Source organism: Protomyctophum parallelum (genome assembly GCF_964188405.1).
Source record: "Protomyctophum parallelum genome assembly, chromosome: 2".
Taxonomy (NCBI): Eukaryota; Metazoa; Chordata; class Actinopteri; order Myctophiformes; family Myctophidae; genus Protomyctophum; species Protomyctophum parallelum.
Genome location: NC_139699.1, coordinates 979,634 through 991,758, shown reverse-complemented (window position 1 = coordinate 991,758; position 12,125 = coordinate 979,634). Strand labels below are relative to the sequence as shown.

At 47.6% G+C, this 12,125-nt stretch overlaps 1 pseudogene across 1 annotated transcript; it reads left to right on the top strand.

Moving 5' to 3' along the window:
• Positions 1 to 6,533: 6,533 nt before the first annotated feature.
• LOC310854779 lies at positions 6,534 to 8,208 on the top strand (annotated as a pseudogene). The gene is made up of 2 exons (XR_014571038.1): positions 6,534 to 6,682; positions 6,755 to 8,208. The product of XR_014571038.1 is annotated as an uncharacterized misc_RNA (transcript).
• Positions 8,209 to 12,125: the final 3,917 nt, after the last annotated feature.

Genomic DNA, 12,125 nt, shown 5'->3' with positions numbered 1-12,125 from the left:
TGAAAAACGGATAGGGGGAGAAAAGGGGGGGGGGGGGGGGGGGGGGCAGAAGAGGAAAATGAGGGAGCGAGGGAACGGCGAGGGAACGAGTCAGACAGCAAATTATAGACTGACCTCAGACCTGCCGTTTGCAAACATAATGGACTCATGAGTGACAGCAAAACATTTGCGTCATTACAGCCGTTTATTGTTGCCTTTTGACACAGAAACACAGCCGTTTAACCCCCCCCCCCCCCCCCCCTGTGCACAGCGCACGCACGCGCACACACACAACACACACACACACACACACACACGCACACACACACCAGCTCCACCTCAACACCACCCTCCAGCCCACCCCCCCCATGAGGACAAAATAAAATCTATACAAACAAAACCGTTTGCCCCTCAAAGTGCTGTCACAGGGAAATCATAGACGGGGGTCATCCCCCCCTACCACCCCCCCCCCCCCCCCCCCTCCCCCCATGCAGCCCCCCCCCCCACCTCCCTCAGAGCGCCTCAAACATTATTAATGGCGTCATCATTTTTTCTCCCTCTGCTCAGTCTATTTCCCATTCCGATGTTCGGGCCTGCTCCATCGTGTTCTGCCATGTTTCTGTAATTGCTCCAATGGCTTGCCTTATGCTGAGCATGTACATTTATGAGTGCGCGTACTATTGTGCACGTATACAGCACACGCACGCACCAGTCCATGCCAGTGTTTGTCTACATTGTGTGTGTGTGTGTGTGTGTGTGTGTGTGTGTGTGTGTGTGTGTGTGTGTGTGTGTGGACACATTAATCTATCCATCTGTAAATCTGAGGGTGAACAAAGGCAACCAAATGGACCCTTTGCGGGTCCTTTTGGTCGTCCTTTTTTCCATCTCAGAGTTGTATGTATATATGGCTTTGCACGTGTGTTGTTGTGTTGTTGTTGTGTTGTTGTTACTGTGTAATGTATATATGGCTTTGCACCTGTGTTGTTGTGTTGTTGTGTGTTGTTGTGTTGTTGTGTTGTGTTGTGTTGTTGTTGTGTTGTTGTTACTGTGTAATGTATATATGGCTTTGCACGTGTGTTGTTGTGTTGTTGCCTCCCCCCCATGCCGGGCCCGTCTGGGAGTTTGTGGGGCAGAACTGCCAAAGCTCCACATGGAGCGAAATGACAGCCTCCGGGCCACCATTGTTTGATGACCGTGAAACTCTCGCGGTTAGCGTAAGGCGTTCGACCGGCTGCCGCAGCCGGAACCTATGCAGCCCTGCGAGTGGCTCTCCCAACCGACTCTCTGCTGCGCTGCTGCAAACACACACCGAAAGGGACCACACACGCCTTATAATTTATATAACAGCGACCAGCTGAGCAGTCAGAGGTGCATGGCACAGAGACAGACTATGAGAGAGAGAGAGAGAGAGAGAGAGAGAGAGAGAGATGCACACTCCAGTACAATTTGCCACGGTCTTTCAGAATAAATGGCTCTCTCTGTGGTTAAACGCGGGTGGGCAGAAGTGAAAAATAAATGCAACAATAGTGAGAGGGTGGAGGTGGAGAGACTGAAGGCAGTGTTGGAGCCCTGGTATACTGGAGAGAATGTCCAGCCTGTCAACTCTCAGAGCCAAGGTCAGACCGAGTGAGGGCCGGGGTACAACGAAGTGTGTCGAAGAGGCAGCAGAGCAGGTGGGCCCCCCCTCTGTGGAGAGAGAGAGAGGTGTGTCTGTGTGTGTGTGTGTGTGTGTGTGTGTGTAAATACAGCCATTCTACTCCAACCCATGCATGTCTGTAGGTCAACATGCAGCCCTGGTGGCTTTCTTCAGTCTCGTCGGCGTTCAAGGAGTTTTAATGTCACATGCACACATGCACACATGCACACATGCAATACAGCTTTAGCACTGCTATATGTGGCCAGTGAAAGTAGAAAAACAGACAAAAGACTTGCGATCAGGTGCAAACCTTGTTCAGTGCTAAAGTAGACCATTCCTTTTCAGGACATGGATAAATGAACCTGGGTTCCACTTCCAAAGGATCCAATATAGTTAGTCAAAAGCTCTTGTTAATACATTTCTTTGGTTAAATATTTATAACATATTGCACTATTTTAAACCTTATATTGTCTATTGTGCAGGGCATGGCTTTAAATGCTCAGCTGAGCTTGTAGATTGGTCTTTTTTGATATACGCTATAGCGCTACACTGTCAAACAATAAAATATGAAATAAGGCCATTATGGACACACTCACACAATGGAATAACAATGGAAAAGGAAAATCCTGGAGAACAGCTCAGCATTTTAGATGGAGGCAACGCCTAAAACGCATGTTTGAAAACGAGAAGCAGGGCCACTCTATTGCTCAATCTCTCCCGCAGGAAAAGGAGGACAGCTTTTTTAGGTTAAACAAATGAAGCTCCAAAATTATTATGTAAAGAGCGGACATTATAGATTATAGATTATAGCCACATTGGTCATTTGTCATACTTTTTTTATACATTTATATCTGATTCATTTCTATACCTCTATCTCGGTCTCTCTGTTTGTATGGCACACGCACACAATAAAAACGCGCACGCACGCACGCACACGCACACACGCACACACACACACACGCACACACGCACACACGCACACACGCACACACACACACACGCACACACAGTTTATTTATGCAGTAACATTACCAGATCCCCCTTAGGCAGCTGTGCATCTCCGTATGACTGATGAGGGTAATTTCTTCCAAACAACAGAATGATCACTTCTGTTGGTAAGGGGTCCCCCCCCCCCTCTCTCTCTCTCTATCTATCTCTCTCTCTCACTATCTCTATCTCTCTCTCTCTATCTATCTCTCTCTCTCTCTCTCCTCTCTCTCTCCTCTCTCTCTCTCTCTCTCTCTCTCTCTCTCTCTCTCTCTCTCTCTAGCAAAAAAGAAAATAAAAAGTGCTGTGTCAAAGGAAAGGAGACATGTGTTGCTGTGTCTCCTGTATAGTAGCTATACAGTATAGGATGGTTTTTGTGGACATAAATAGCTCTACCCTCACACCCCATATAAATTAACCCATTCTGAACGGGAACCCCTTTTGGTGTTAGCATTACGTCGTGCTTTAGCTATTGAAAATAGCAGACCTACAAGCTCATAGCGCGCCACCGAGTGGCGCGCTATGAGCTTGTAGGTCTGCTATTTTTTGAAAAATCGACAAGAACGACTGACATTTTTTAGAATCTGATCTCAGGTCAGAATGGGTTCATCATCAGACCAGTGTGTTGTCCAGTGGAAACCTCGTTATGAATCTGATCTCAGGTCAGAATGGGTTCATCATCAGACCAGTGTGTGTGTCCAGTGGAAACCTCGTATGAATCTGATCTCAGGTCAGAATGGGTTAAATAAACGTGTGACCAAAGAGACGCCGTCTGTGAAGATGCGCGTCAATAAGTATCGACACGTTTATACCCTCAACCAAAGACTCCTAATCGAGTCGTATTGATCCACCAGGCTATAGCTAATCGAGTCGTATTGATCCACCAGGCTATAGCTAATCGAGTCGTATTGATCCACCAGGCTATAGCTAATCGAGTCGTATTGATCCACCAGGCTATAGCTAATCGAGTCGTATTGATCCACCAGGCTATAGCTAATCGAGTCGTATTGATCCACCAGGCTATAGCTAATCGAGTCGTATTGATCCACCAGGCTATAGCTAGCATAATAATAAAAGGCACTTTCCATCTCTGAGTTTTTGCACTGTGACGAGTGGGGGGGTGTAAAAGAAGCGATGGGGGGAGATGGGGGGGGGGGGGGGGGGGGGACACAGGACAAGCTTTCCTTATTTTTTCCTTGATTACCATGGGGATCCAATATAATACACATGCCACAGTGAATTAGCCTCACATTCAGAACGGGGCTTTGGCCATGGGTTTTTTTCCCCCCCCCCTTTTTCTGGTTTAACCCATTCTGAACGGGCACCCCTTTTGGTGTCGGCATCATGTTATGCTTTAGCTATTGAAAAATAGCAGATCTACAAGCTCATAGCGCGCCACCGAGTGGCGCGCTACGAGCTTGTAGGTCTGCTATTTATTTATTTCTATCGTGAAAATGTGGCGCAAAACCTTGGAATATTCTTTCAGAGCGACCGATTTTAATTCAAATGTTTGCTTCTGTGGGTGCCCCTCTGGAACAACATATGTTTAGATGGGGGGGGGGGGGGGGGTCGGCCGCCAATTATACATTATGATTTTTGGAGCCCTTGGCATGAAACATTGAGTGATATAGAAGGCCTAGTAACATAGGGTATTTCAGTTAACCCATTCTGACCTGAGATCAGATTCATACGAGGTTTCCGCCGGACACACACTGGTCTGATGAACCCATTCTGACCCGAGATCAGATTCTAAAATGTCAGTCGCTCTTCGATTTTTCAAAAATAGCAGACCTACAAGCTCGTATCGCGCCACTCGGTGGCGCGATATGAGCTTGTAGATCTGCTATTTTTAAATAGCTAAAGCATAACATGATGCTGACACCAAAATGGGTGCCCGTTCAGAATGGGTTAAACTCCGTACAAACGGAGCACCAAGGGGGGAGCTCAGCCAGAGGAGAGCATGCAGCGGTTAGGGAGTCGTCTGGCTCGTCTCCTGGCCTGGTATATATAGGTTCAGCTTCAGTGCGCTGTCTTTACCTATTCCCCCGTCTGTCAGTCACACACCCAAACAAATCCACCCGTCTGTCGTGGGCCGGGAAACCCGGGCCGAGCGCTGTGCGCCACCGCAGCTGTCTGGCGTGTGCCGCGGCGTCGAACGTGAGGGGCCAGCGAGCGCCCTCCGCTGGTTGATGGAAGGGCCCATTATGAGGCTTATTACCCAGGCTGTCAGCGTGCACCTAGATCACTCACCTGCACGGTATAGACGCCCCCACCACAACCCCACCACCACCACCACCACCACCACCACCCCACACGACTAATGAAGACAGCCGCGCCATTTCAATGGCACGTCGAACGTGGAGAAGACACGGCTCTGTGCGTCCGCGTCCCGGGTGTCCTTGATGACAAGGTTGGCTCCGACCCGTGTAACAATATAACAATTGGAGCATGATGAGAGACAGACATTCGTTGTGCGCGTGCTACTTGATTGCCTCGGCGATGAAGCTATTAGCAGGGCATTATGTAAATTGTAAATGGTCAGGGAGGGGGGGAAAAAAATAAAACATCTAATAGGATAAAGGCTAAGTACAGTGCAATTTAATGGCGCTGGACTTTCAGTGGCTCTCTGAAGGATGTTTTCAATTATAACAGAGCTAATTTAATTCATTGTTTCACAGCTGAAAATGCATTTTTTAAAGGTTGACTGAGTCTCTATTTCAGAACTCAAGTTTAATCAGTCATGTACGTTGAACACATGCACTGGAACGTCCTCTAAAGAGATTGACAAAGTTGCCGGGGATCTGCGCTCGGGCTCTTAAAGGGACATGTGTGCCGCCGCCCTGCCTTTCCCCTCTCTCTCCCCGACAGAAGGCAATCTCTCAGCTGCGCCGGGGAGAACACGCGTCTGAGGGATGAAAAGAAACCTGCGCCTTTAAGAGGGCTGTCTCCCCTTTCCTCACGCTCCCCCTCAACTACACAGACACTCCTCCTGTGAGCATTTGCGAGGCAGCTCCTGTCCCTTACGTCTCTTTGTGGGGGAACAGAGCACACTTTCCAACAGCATCACTGGAGACCACACTGAGGAGCGCTCCAGGGAGGGACGTCCCCCCCCCCTGCCCCTCCTCGCCGCCACCCACGCCCGGTTCCAAACCTCAGCAACCCCCCCCCCCCCCCCGCCAACACTGGAAGGCCAGAGAGGAGCCGAGGCTAAAAACATCATCCGGACGACCCTCATCCAGAGGTACGACACCTGGAAACAGCCCCACGAGGTCTGGAAACAGCCCCACGAGGTCTGGAAACAGCCCACGAGTCTGGAAACAGCCCACGAGGTCTGGAAACAGCCCCACGAGGTCTGGAAACAGCCCCACGAGGTCTGGAAACAGCCCCACGAGGTCTGGAAACAGCCCCACGAGGTCAGACCAGAGTTCACGGGTGTCGACGGATTGCCGCGCCAACATGAGTCGCGCTGGACTTTGAACGCGGAAGGTGGAGTGTTGTTTTACCACGGTACTTTAGCTTTCTCTTTTGAAAGTTTGGTTGAAGGAGATTTAGAGGGAAAAAAAGTGCTCTATGTTGTTTTACAGACATTAGGATAAAAACAGTGCATGAATTCAGGACAATAAGGGATAACGAGGATAATTCAGGCTGATCATCTGTCTGCCGAACACTTTCCAAATAGTCCTTTGTGTTTTTGTGAAATTGAGAACGTCTTCAAATGGTGTCGCCGCTCTGCTCTTAATTCACCAGCCAGCCGTTTATCTTATTTCTGCAGCCCCTTCTGAGAGCCAGCATTAAAGACTCTGGGGAAGCCGGGCAATATGTCTTATGTGAAGTCTTGAAACTTTACAGCTGTTGACTGTGAGAGAGAGAGAGAGAGAGAGAGAGAGAGAGAGGGAGAGAGGGGGGGGGGGGGGGTGTCGGAGGAGTGGCACTGAAAATGATGCTGAGCGGTTTCCATGTGGGAAGTGTGTGAGTGGACTGAACTTGTAGCAGACGAGAGGTCGTTCAGGGGGGAAGAGACGAGATGTTCACGGGGTGTGAGTGATCAGCGGCCAGGGCCCGTACCTGGCCAGAGAGGCCGTCGGGCCTTACCCGGGGCTGGAGCCCAGCAGACAGATCGGGCCTTACCCCGGGCTGGAGCCCAGCAGACAGATCGGGCCTTACCCCGGGCTGGAGCCCAGCAGACAGATCCACACAGAGATCGGAGTAACGTCGGCGACCCACCCCCCGCCTACCAGGGTCAAGCTTATTGCAGCGTGGTGCCGTCGTCAGTGGTCAACATGTCCGCCGTGTCCAGTCTCGCAACGCCTGTCCAGCTACCTAGTCCTCTTCCTCCTCCACCACCTCCTCCTCCTCCTCCTCCGCCTGCACTAAAACTAGGGCAAGGGGGATTTAAAAAGGTGTGCCGGACGGAGGAGGACTCCCCCCTGCCCTTTCCCGGGCTTGGCCTCCGGCGTGCTGGAGATGAGAGTGAAAGAGGGAAGCAAGATCCGCAACCTGATGGGCTTCGCCATGGCACGCATGCAGGGGGAGAAGGGCGACGGCGGCGGGCTGCGGCAGGTCGTCTTCACCGGGTCGGGCCGTGCCGTCACCAAGACCATCACCTGTGCCGAGATCATGAAACGCAAAGTGGGCGGTCTGCACCAACTGACCAAGCTGCGTACAAGGGGGTGAAGGAAGTGTGGGAGAGTCACGAGGGCGGGTCGTCGGAGATGACAGTGCAGCGGACCGTGCCCTCCATCAGCATTCTCCTTTCCAAAGACCCCCTGGACCCCGGCGAACCAGGCTACCAGCCTCCGGAGACCCTCGGTGCATTGTGGGAAGAGAGAGAGGGCGCAGAAGCCCTCCAAACGGCGGCCTGCAAGAGACCGTCCGGTCCGCTACTGTACGGCGTTTTTTCCCCCGACAGCAAGAGAGTGTGTTTGGGGGAGGGAGGCTCGGTCCCCCCCGACGCGCTGACTGGCTGAATTGGTGTCAAGCGGGCAGAGAGGAATGAATCAGAGGAGTTAATTCCACGCTGCCCTCCGCTCAAAGCACAGTGCTGAGACAATCAGAGCACTCACTCAGACGGAACAATGCTTTCTGAGAGGAACTGAGTAGCCGTCTCTCTCCAGCTCTATAGAGGTCAGCTTGGCTGGGGAAGCTATGCTTGCCTCTGTACAATGAACAGCATTTACGGGGTGTGCCTCTCAGCACGTCAGACGCAGTCTCTTAAGCCCACAACGCTGGGATGAGGTGTGTTTACGCTATACAATCTTTTAACAGATTCACATCCCATTTCACACCACCCACCCACCACCATCAACAACAACAACACCACAAGAATAAGCCATGAGCTGTACAGGTTCCAGGTTGTGGCTCCCTGCGTCACAGTTAACCATCTGTAGCCTGTGGACTAACTCATTTGTCAAAATCATACTACTGTCATCTCTTTCATATTCTCTCATCATGTGACCTTTAGAAATGCACATTGCACAAGGCAGAGCTGAGAACTTAAATGACTATAAAGTACAAATTACTCAAAGCATCCGTGAAATGATGAATGCAAAGCATACCAATTTTGTCTGTTTTATTAAATATCAAAGAATAGGAAGTCAAATAAATTATTTGCCATGGAAGATTTGTTTTGCACTTTGTCTTTCTTACTTATAGACGTTTGTCACGGCCGACTTTGCAGAGCTCTGATTGAAAGGAAAATCACAGTATGCTGATCTTTTGATAACAGAACCGGCAGTGAAATTTGTCTGCAGCAAAGAAAGAAAAATAGCTGATTAACGACATAGCTGGTGATAAGACACAGCTCCTAAACCAAGTCAGTCTGACAGAAGTGCCTAGGGCAGAATACAGGCACAGATTATCATTAACCCATTCTGAACGGGAACCCCATTTTGGTGTTAGCATTATGTTATGCTTTAGATATTTAAAAATAAAAACATATCGCGCCACCGAGTGGCGCGATACGAGCTTGTAGATCTGCTATTTTTTTGAAAAATCGAAGAACGACTGACATAGAAACATAGCTTTTTCAGAAAACTGTCAGGATGTAGAAGACGTTTATAGAATCTGATCTCAGGTCAGAATGAAAACTGTCAGGATGTAGAAGACGTTTATAGAATCTGATCTCAGGTCAGAATGGGTTAAGATAGCAACACAACATCACAACACACTGGAGAAAAGGATTAAAACTAGCTTTGACAGAGCTGAACACCATTGTGTACCCCTGCAAAATATGAATCCAAGGTAACGTGCCACACCAATGCTACATTCCTCCCCTTTTCTACACCCATAGGCTCACACACCCATATCTGTTGTGAACCACATCGTGTCGCTTGTGGCATATTCTGCCCTTTCTCAAAGAGATAATAATGCTTGACAACCAGGCCTAAGATGAGCAAAATAGACAAGCTCACGCTATACTTCAGCTTGACTGACAACAAAATTGGAACAGTTGTGGACGTTCTAAAAATACACATTTTTATGCATCGCCTGCCTGCGTTTTCACACCTTTTAGGTATCCTCAGTGGCAGAAAGGAGCACAGCTGAACCATAAATTGTAAACATCAATGGTAAATGCATTAAAATCAACTCCGGGCATAACGTAGTGGAAAAGCACATCTGAGCAGCGTTCATATTGATTTCCGTGGATTAAAGGTTTCTACATACCTTTTGTTTGAACGTTCTTCTAAACAAAAATCAGACAAATAGAAACCATTAATTCGCCCGAGAATTATTTCATCCCTAGTGGGCCTTAAGGACTTTTTCCACTTAATCAACCATGTCTTCTGGGTATAATAACCTTTCACAAGTGGAATTGTGTGTGGAGCCTTTTTCTCCTGATCTTAATGAAAATCTGCCAAGGCACTACTCAGCCTAATAAAGTAAATTAATCAAAGGCGCCTCAGAAATGCAGAAACAGCTCTGTAACAATTTAACCCATTCTGACCGGGCACCCATTTTGGTGTCAGCATCCTGTTATGCTTTAGCTATTGAACAATAGCAGATCTACAAGCTCATATCGCGCCACCGAGTGGCGCGATACGAGCTTGTAGGTCTGCTATTTTTGAAAAATCGAAGAGCGACTGACATTTTTAGAATCTGATCTCAGGTCAGAATGGGTTCATCAGACCAGTGTGTGTCCGGCGGAAACCTCGCATGAATCTGATCTCAGGTCAGAATGGGTTAAATAACAGAAGAAGAAGAAAACACCATTCCTATCGTTTTTTTTGTGTGACAGAATTAATCTTTTGCATCATACAAATGTGTGAATGTGCCACGCAGCATTTCCAAACGTCTATATGGCCGACACAGCGATTAACCTTCTTCTCGATCCCATTAAGAGAATCAGAGCAAAGCAGAGAGAGGACTCAAGGTTGAATAAGAAATGCTGCGACTGCAATAAACCCCATATGGAACAAACTGCATGTCCTCAAGACTGCCGGAAGGTTATCACTTCAGGTCGTTGTTATCACGGAGTTAACAGCTTTCACCCAAGAGCCCGCAGGAGAGTCAGTCAATGATGCAGGTCACACAGATAGCGCCGCCACAAGTAAATCTCAAATCGACCTGAATAAGCTATCACGCATTAAGAATTCTGGGCAAGGAGTAAAATGCAGAAGGGGGTAATTAGAACTAACAGGATAGCGCACCTGAGTGAGAGGACAGATAAAACACTGTGACAAAAGCATTACCCCCAGAGCCAAATCCAATGTGGCGGGCGCGAAATAGCACAGCGCTGAAGTCAACAAGATGCTTTGTGAGAGTGTGGCCAAGGTTATTCGCAAGCAGAGAGTCTATGTTGCCCAATTACATTTGTTTTCAAAGAAGTAATCAAGGTGGATTTGGCAGAGATATGTGCCAGGGCCTGAAATATAATATCCCCCTTCTGTCTGCACAGCATCCTATGCATACATTTACCTAGTCTGACTGTTGGCCTATTATGCAATATGAGGAAAACAATTTCCCCCCTGAAGGACTGCCAGAGACCAGCTGAATCTATGTGAAGCTATGTTTTGTTGGCGTTACCTACTGTATTAACCCTAGACTAAGTATAAGTAAGTAAGCCTTGCAGAGCCATGTGGGACTTACCCCCAATCTAAACCTAGATGCTGAGTGCCAAGCAGGGAGGCATTGGGTCCCATTATGTTTTTGAGGGGGGCAAGCCCCTCCTATATTAGGCTATAGACATTAAATGCCATTGACAATGAATGGAGAATTTACCTCATAATTGTGTGTCTGAGCAAATCGACATGTTACATCATGATGATGTACATGATAAGAGCACCCCTCACTTCACACGGGTGTGATTATTTTAATCCATAATCTGGGGAGAAGATATTTGTTGTAGCTAGAGGGATAAAAGGAGGGGCCCATTTTTATGAGACCCCCTTTTGTTTGTTTTTTCCACATGAATTAAAACACAATGCAATGATTATTTTCAATAATTTTGTGAATTCCAAAACAAACAGTTTAATTAGTAGTTCAAGTTCAAGTTCTTTATTAACCCATTCTGAACGGGAACCCATTTTGGTGTTGGCATCGTGTCGTGCTTTAGCTATTGAAAAATAGCAGATCTACAAGCTCATAGCGCGCCACCGAGTGGCGCGCTACGAGCTTGTAGGTCTGCTATTTTTGAAAAATCGAAGAACGACTGACATTTTTTTTTAGAATCTGATCTCAGGTCAGAATGGGTTAATCAGACCAGTGGTGTGTCCAGTGGAAACCTCGTATGAATCTGATCTCAGGTCAGAATGGGCTAATGTACCCGGGGGGGGGGGGGGAGGGGGGGGATTTGGTTTACAGCAGATCGTAGAGGTTTGAGACATAAGGAAACGAAAGAACACATACACACCAAACCCTCTACTCCTTGCTGCCGGTCGCTGCGTGCGAATACGCCCTGACTTCCTTGCATCTCCAAAATGTGACCGCCTTCGTTGAGAGTTTGATTGATTGATTGAAATATTTATTAACAGTTTGTAGAATTTACAGTACATTTTAAGCACAAACTCAATACAAAGACTGTTAACTGTGAGTGGACGACCCAATTAAGCAAGCAAGCAAGATGTGACCAAAGAAGTAGTGAAAATAGCCGATCTTCGAGCTCACAATGTGGTGTGAAGTCACACGTTGTGAGCTTGTAGATCTGCTATTTTCACTATAGTTTGGGTCCCGGCAAACATAATTTTTTGGGGTCTTGCGGGCTTAAAGGTTTTGGAACCACTATGGGGTTTAAGTAACAGTTTAATGAAGTGATGAGAATAAGTTAATGGATTCATGAACTGTTTAATGTATGCTGAGGCCACATAAAGTCCCTGTCACAGACTACAAACAGACTTTTGTTCCAGTAATAAATTTAAATGATGTTTGTTTGCGGCAGACTTAGAAAGCAATTCATCAGCGCTGTTTGCAACAACCGTAATCAATATGAAAAAAAAGGAAAAACAATGATTGCACTATTCTGCATGATGATGCAAATCAAGCGTTACAATGATTGATTGGCTACGAAATGAACTATAAGAACATTATG